We start from the raw sequence: 7,318 nt of genomic DNA on the forward strand, positions 1-7,318 counted from the left end.
ATTAGCATAGATTACACATTACGTTGTATTAGCATAGAACACTACAATGTCGATGTATCCGTGTTATGAAGTTGCTTTCCTCTCAAGAATGCAGTCAAATCAAATGCAGTAAAGCAAAAACAAAAGAGGTTCAAACCCGATAATCATTTGGCACTAGGGCATTGGTTTAGGCATTGCCTATGCTTCTAAGCTTGTTGTTAGGGCAATTGAGTAAGTTTATGTAGTACCTAGAAGTCATCGAGTAAATTGACCTTTACATCATTGTGGCTTTGCTGTGGCAGCCTGGAACCGTAAAAGGCTGTGAATTACAGTAAGGTCGGCCAATGTGTTAGACCTAGACCCAGAGCCGCAAAAGGAGTCGCATCACATCTATGAAAAATAAAAACAAAAAGAAGATAGATGGCTTGAATTTTGGTTTTGGTTTATCGTAGAATCTCCAATGGTGTAACTTGTAAGTAAGCAAATAAAAAAGATAAAATTACTTATATCCGAGTAGTAGAGCTGCTTGGCTCTGGAGTAAGGGCATGTATTATTGGATCTACCATTGCCGACAGTTCCACAAGAAAGCTACGTTTTTAAATGAGGGAAGCCACGATTAAGTGTCGAACTTATTACAACTATGTATTTATTCAAAATCTTTAGATTAGAAGGGGATGTTTAAAGCCTTAATGTGATGTGAATGGTTTAGATTAAAAGGGGATGTTTAAAGCCTTACATTATATTTGGATGAGAGAAATAAACTTGGAATTTGGATTAAAGACAAAATTTATAAATTGACATGTACCAATTCTTTTATTTGGATTCATAAATATAGAAATTTAGAATTTCCGCATGGAAAAAATACTTGGAATTTGGGACCTCCAATTCCCAAGTTTAAATTTCATGTAAATATGTGTCATTTTCCAATTCCTATGATTGAGAATTTAAAAACAACAAATTCCGTATTCAATTCCATTGTTCTTTTAGGTTACCCAAACAAGAAAATTCACAACTTCTATAGAATAAAATTTCATCATTTAAATTTTCGTCATTTTAAAATTCCTTAGTAATCTTAAATTTCTTCATCCAAACATAGTATTAATGTGATGTGAATGGTTTGCTGTAAAATAAAATAAATAGAAGGAAGAAAGCACGCCCGGTGGGACTCGAACCCACAATCGCCTGATTAGAAGTCAGATGCCTTATCCATTAGGCCACGGGCGCCAGATGCTGCAATCAATTAAAAGGTTTAATAAACTTAAAAGGAAAAAATTAGTTTCTTGAAAAAAACAGACGCAAATGCTAGTGCACCAAAACGAAAAAAATACCATTAACATATCCATGCGAATTTTATGAGCTGTTGAAGATTTAGAGTGCATAAGTCACCATTAACCTTTGTATTTCATACGTTCAAAGTTGTATAACAGAGTCTGAAAAATTGAAAAAATTATGAGGATATTATCACAATGCACTGCTCATTCACCCGAGAGATCGATGATCGTTGAAAGGAATTAAATTTCTTGGAGAATACGACTCTGAGTCTGAGGCTTCTAGGCTTCAAGCTGTTCAAACGCTTTGGGCTTTGGCGGGACGACTCCTTCAAGTGCGAACCGTTTTGGTCTTGGTCATATGCTATGCAGCACCACAAAACGACATAGCAGTGTGAAACAGAACAGATCGTTTTAAAACATTAAATTAGATAATATGTGGTGTCCTTTAAACCGGATCCGTGGCGCAATGGTAGCGCGTCTGACTCCAGATCAGAAGGTTGCGTGTTCGATTCACGTCGGGTTCAAAGGTTTCGTTTTTAATTTCTTTTTTGTTTTGGTCGCTTGATGGTTTTGGTTGGTGTTGCGCTTCCTCCAACTTTGAACTTTTCCTACTATTTTGATAGAAGTGCTTTCTAAAATTATTTGTTTAATGATACTATGGTTTAGCGATATTATTCTTCAGCTGTAAATTAGAGGTTTTAAGTTTGATTCTACTCTCTCACCCCCTCAATATAAACAATATCGTTTGATCAAAAAAAAAAAATTATTTGTTTAATGCTAGGAGCCCTTAGACCATGGAAGAATATATTTGTAGGCCATTATGGATTTAGCTCAATTATTTAGTGTTTCATGGATTTAGTCCCAGATTATTAAAGAATGAATTTATGTTATTTTTTTAAATTAACTTTTAAAAAAAAATTATGTAGACTATTCTAAATTAATTTTATGAAATTTTTCCGATAAATATTGAAAAATCCCTAAATCGATGAAACTCATGAAACACTATGGACAAATATGAAAATCATGATAGAGTTGTATAAACACAAAATACACGAAACACAAAAGACACACAAAACACATAGGAAGCACATACAAAACACATGATGGAGATGTATAGCACACCAAACATGTGAAACACATGACACATACAAAACGCATAAAACAAAAACCTACACACATGAAACGCAAACATTCAATCATCCTCTATATAAGCATAGGTTGAATATCTAACCATTACACAACATATTCACCAATCTTCCAACTTTCAAAGTGTTTTTGTTTCCTTGAAATCATCAATATCTCATCCATGGGTGATAGAAGAAGGCGTAGCTTGACAATGCAAATGGCACAATACCAAGTAAGCCTTGCAAATGCGGATGTAGAAATGAGCAATGAAGAACCCGAACTTATGCAATATGAGCACCATGCCGAATCTAGCTATCATGGTTCTGTCACGAGGCGTTCATTTGTGTAGTGTGATAGAGAAAAGTGACATGATTGGATGATGAAAGATTATTTCATCGAACATCCAAGATATCCTCCTCATGATTTTCGGAGGCGGGTTCGGATGAGGAGAGAGCTTTTTGAAAGCATCTTGAATGCAATTGTCAATCATGACCACTACTTTGCAAGGAAGATAAATGTCGTAGGCCGACAAAGTCTTTCACCTTATCAGAAGCTCACATCTGCATTTCGGATGCAAGCTAATGGGTACTTTGCAGACTCAATTGACGAATATTATCGACTTGCGGAAAGTACTACTATTGAGAACCTCAAGCGCTTCTGTAATGCAATTGAAGCCATATATGGAGCCACATACCTCCACAAGCCAAATCATGAAGATTTGAAGAGGCTTCCCTGGCATGATAGGAAGTCTCAATTGTATGCATTGGGAGTGGAAGAATTGTCCTACTGCTTAGGCTGGCCAATCTAAGGGGTCACAACAAGCCAACCATCGTGCTCGAGGCTGTGGTGTCTTACGACACATGGATTTGGTATGCATTATTCGGCACTTCTGGATCAAACAACGATATCAACGTTCTTTGGTCTTCTCCTCTATTCGATGATGTTGTCAATGGATGGGCACCGGAATAGAGGTACAAGGTAAATGGTAATAGGCATGAGCTAGGTTACTACTTAACTGATGGTATTTATCCTAGTTGGTCTACCTTTGTGAAAAATTATTCTCATCTCGGTAGTGCGAAGAAGAAATTATTTTCGCAGAACCAAGAGTCTTATAGGAAGGATGTGGAGAGAGCGTTGTGTTCTTGTGTTAAATTTAAGTGTGCTATGTTGTTATTTTTTGTAAAATTTTAAGTGTACTATGTTGGTATTTTCTAGTAATAAATTGAAGTGTCTTCTTGTGACAAGTCTTTTGTCTAGTACGTTGTCAAAATTATTGAAGCCATCTATTGTACATCAAAGTGTGCAATAATAAGTACAATAATTATTGAAGGCATCTAGATTAATAGAAACAATAATTAATAAGCCATAAAATTAATACACATGATAATTAATAAGTCATAGACAATTAATAAACTACATAAACTTAATACAAATTATAATTAATAAACCACATGAACCACATAAACTTAATACAATCGATAATTCATAAACTACATAAACTTAATAATGATATCCACCATCTTGACTTGGTGGTGGACTTGGAATATAGCCTTGAGATGAATCATCATCTTGAAATATACTCCTTGTGGCATACCTTCGCAAAATTTCCTTTTGCTTATCATGTAAGAACTTCTTCCTCTCTGGAGTATATTTGTTGAGATGCTCCATCATGAAATTACATCCAAACCTTTCTTGCTCCCTATCCTCTTCTTGCATCATGGTAAATCTTGCAAATCGGTAGCAATTTGTGCACTAATCGGATCTTCCTTTTTCTCTTTGCTTCCTTTTGCTTATCTCTTCTTGGGGGCCTTGCAAAAGAAGAAGTTGAGGTCAATTTATCGACACCTTCATTGACATCATTTGTCGGTGCGGTTGCACATTGAAATAATCTTCCCCATTGTTGGTCCGCATCGGTTCCCCACCTCGGACAATCCTTGAGGACTTCCCAAGCATGATACAACTTAAACGTTTGATTTTTTGGTGTTACTCTTGTCTTGTAAATTGCCATTGCTTTGTCACCATATGCAAAAAATATATAAAAACAATTAGTTGCAAAATAATATTATGTACATGACAAATAAAATATCAACAAAGAAACTCAAAATTTATGCAGCCCTCCTTCCACTAGCCATGTCCCACGGCACTCTCCAAGCTTCCCTTCCATAAAGTGCACACTTTGTTAACCTTCCACCGATCGTAAACACCACCACCTTCCCCTTGGCCGGCATTGGAGTTTTCATGGAAATTATTAGTGATTTTACCCCACAAAACCTTTTTATTTTGATTCATGCCAACGACACCATCTTCGCTAATAGAAACTCATGCCAAGCATAAAGCAACATCTTCCTCAGAGGTCTAATTGCGACCTTTAATATGCTCATTAGGCACGTTGGCAACTGGTTTTAGGGATGTGGGTTTCACATCAGTGTTTTCACTCTCACTGGTGGAGCCCACACCAGTTTCTAGGCTAAAAACGTGCTGGTATTTGTCTTTCTTTTAAGTTTTAGGTTTTAGGTCCAATTTTAAACTTGGGTTGGGTTGGATTTTGGCCGGGGGGGGGGGGGGATAGAAGGGGAAAAATAGGTTATAGGCTAGGGTTGGAGTTGGCCTTAGGAACTCATTTTTCACTCCTTATATTTAGGAGCCGTTAGTCATTTTGTTAATCTAGGAGCACGATAGAGTGTGATTAGACATGATATTTTTCAAATTCTTCCTAAATTTTAGTTAGATTCTCATTTAGGAAGCCCATAGAAGATGTTTTAAAATAGCAGATGTAAACACGAAAATTCTGTAACGAATGAAATGATAGCATGTGTACAAAGTATATTTGTATCGATGAATTTGTAGGGTTACAATCTCTGTTTACAATTTTCCTTTGATTCAATCTTCAAATTTGATGTAGATGCATAGGTTGTTAATCCAAGGGCGCGATGACTTGATCTTGGACGAATGATCAAACGATCGAACGATTGCTTCAAGTTTTGAGCTTGAAACAATGCGTGGATAGTCTCACCTCTAGGTTTATGTATGACCTGCGGCAAATGCGATGTTGATGTAGGATTTTGTTGATTCAAGGATTTTCTTCCCCTTCACCGCATTTTAGGAACGCTTTTGAGCTTCCTTTGCTTGATTTGTGCCACGTGTCATTGATGACTTGTCCATTTGTGATGAGTCATATGCCACGTGAAGCTTTGTGATTCATCATTTGCATGTAACAAAATTTACATGTCTACAAATGCCCCCACTTCAAGGCGTGTTGCAGACATGTAATTGTCACATGTAGGAAACGTGTTTTGAAGTCCTGCAATATGAATGTTCTAACTCAAGGGTTGTCGAGACTTGATCTTGAATTAGTTTGCTTCTTCAAGGGTCGTAGAGGCGTATTTCTTAAACGAAACATTTCTTCAAGGGCATTTGAGGCGTATTTCTTGAATTGAAATGATGAATTTCGTCAAGGGCCTATGAGGCTTGATCTTGAATGAAATGAAAATTTTCTTCAATGGCTGTAGAGGCTTGATCTTGAATGAAAATTTTGTAAATGGATAAATTAGCACATACTTATTGTGCATATTGATTTTCTGTAATTTTTTTAACAAAATACATTTGGTGTATTTTGGGACTTGAATTTTTTCCTTGTGGGTATGGGAAAAAAAAATGCTTTTCCTCCCTTAGGTAGGAATCTCCTTCAATTTTGGTAATGAGGGTGATTTCCTTCAAGATGTTGGAAAGCTTTAGTGATTTCCTTCAAGGTTTTGGAAAGATTTAATGGTTGTCCTTGGGTAAGTAGGATTTGTATTTTTTCCTTTTCCTTTCCGTTTTTTTCGGCCAAAGGGTGTTTTCCCTCTTGGTTTGGGAAACTTGAAGACTTGTCCTTACCTTGGAGGGATTCCCTTTTTTATTTTGGCAAGGAAATGTACATTGCTTTGATGTTTTGGAATGTTTAAAGCTCTTTCCTTATTTCTTTGTTTCCTTTTCTTCTCTTTGCTGACTTTGTTGCAAAAATATCATGTTTTTTTTTCCTTTGTGCTGAAATCAGCTTGCCTTTTTTTTTCTTCTTGGAATTTGCTTCCTTCTTGCAATTGGAATGTGCTTCTTTCTTTTGATTTTCCTTTTGCTATTTGGTATGTATTCGCCCTATAGCATTAGGAAGCAATTGACCCTTATTTATAGGACAATTGGGTGTGTGTTTTTGTCACAACAATTTCTTGTTGTGTGCATTGTTCTTGCTGCTGCCGTGTGTGCTGCTTGCCATGAGTTGTTGCTCCTTCAAGCTTATTGCAGTGCGTCACTTTTTACCGTGTGGTGCTGTACAAAAGACTGTAGTGGTGTTACGCTGCGTAGTGCCTTTTGGTTGCAATTTTCCCCCGGTGGTGACATTGTCATGCAGTGCAAGAAACTGCTTGCATAATCGCTGCTGGGCTGCCGTAGTGCAATTTCGTAGCATTTTGATTTTCTTTGCTACTATAGCATACTTTAAATGACTGTCTTGTAGCTGCCATCTTTGCCGTGCTGCTCAAGCTTTGTGGCTGATTTCTTTTCGTCATTGTGACTTTGTCATTGTCATCATTCAACACTCATGAGGTTTGTCTCGCATGTCTTTTGCTTTAGTGAAGCAATCTTTTTTTTCTTTTTTTTTTGCTTGCCGTCCTACTTATGCTTATTTTGTCTTTTTTTTTCATTACAGCCATTGTATTTTTCCAGTGCTTTAAGAGCAATACCATCACTATTTTTGCGAAGGAAGGTGATTCGCAAGATAGGGGAACTGCATTGAAACTTTGTGCTCCATTGACTGGCCCTATGGCGCTTGTTCTTCCTACAAAAGACAACTCGATGCATATCAAGTCGTGGTCTTCTGAAGTGTCTTGGGCGTTGACAGATTTTGGTTAACCAAATATGAAGAAGAAGGCATGTACGTTGAGGATTCTTATCTTGAATCCTTCGCA

General features: G+C 36.8%; 2 non-coding genes across 2 annotated transcripts; one reads left to right on the forward strand and one right to left on the reverse strand.

Moving 5' to 3' along the window:
- Positions 1-1,130: 1,130 nt before the first annotated feature.
- Positions 1,131-1,203, reverse strand: TRNAR-UCU (transfer RNA arginine (anticodon UCU)). The gene has a single exon. It is a non-coding gene; the product is annotated as a tRNA-Arg (tRNA).
- A 499-nt stretch (positions 1,204-1,702) lies between these two features.
- TRNAW-CCA (transfer RNA tryptophan (anticodon CCA)) lies at positions 1,703-1,774 on the forward strand. The gene has a single exon. It is a non-coding gene; the product is annotated as a tRNA-Trp (tRNA).
- The last annotated feature ends 5,544 nt before the right edge of the window (positions 1,775-7,318 follow it).

The sequence above is a fragment of the Malus domestica genome, chromosome 04 (genome assembly GCF_042453785.1).
Source record: "Malus domestica chromosome 04, GDT2T_hap1".
NCBI lineage: Eukaryota > Viridiplantae > Streptophyta > Magnoliopsida > Rosales > Rosaceae > Malus > Malus domestica.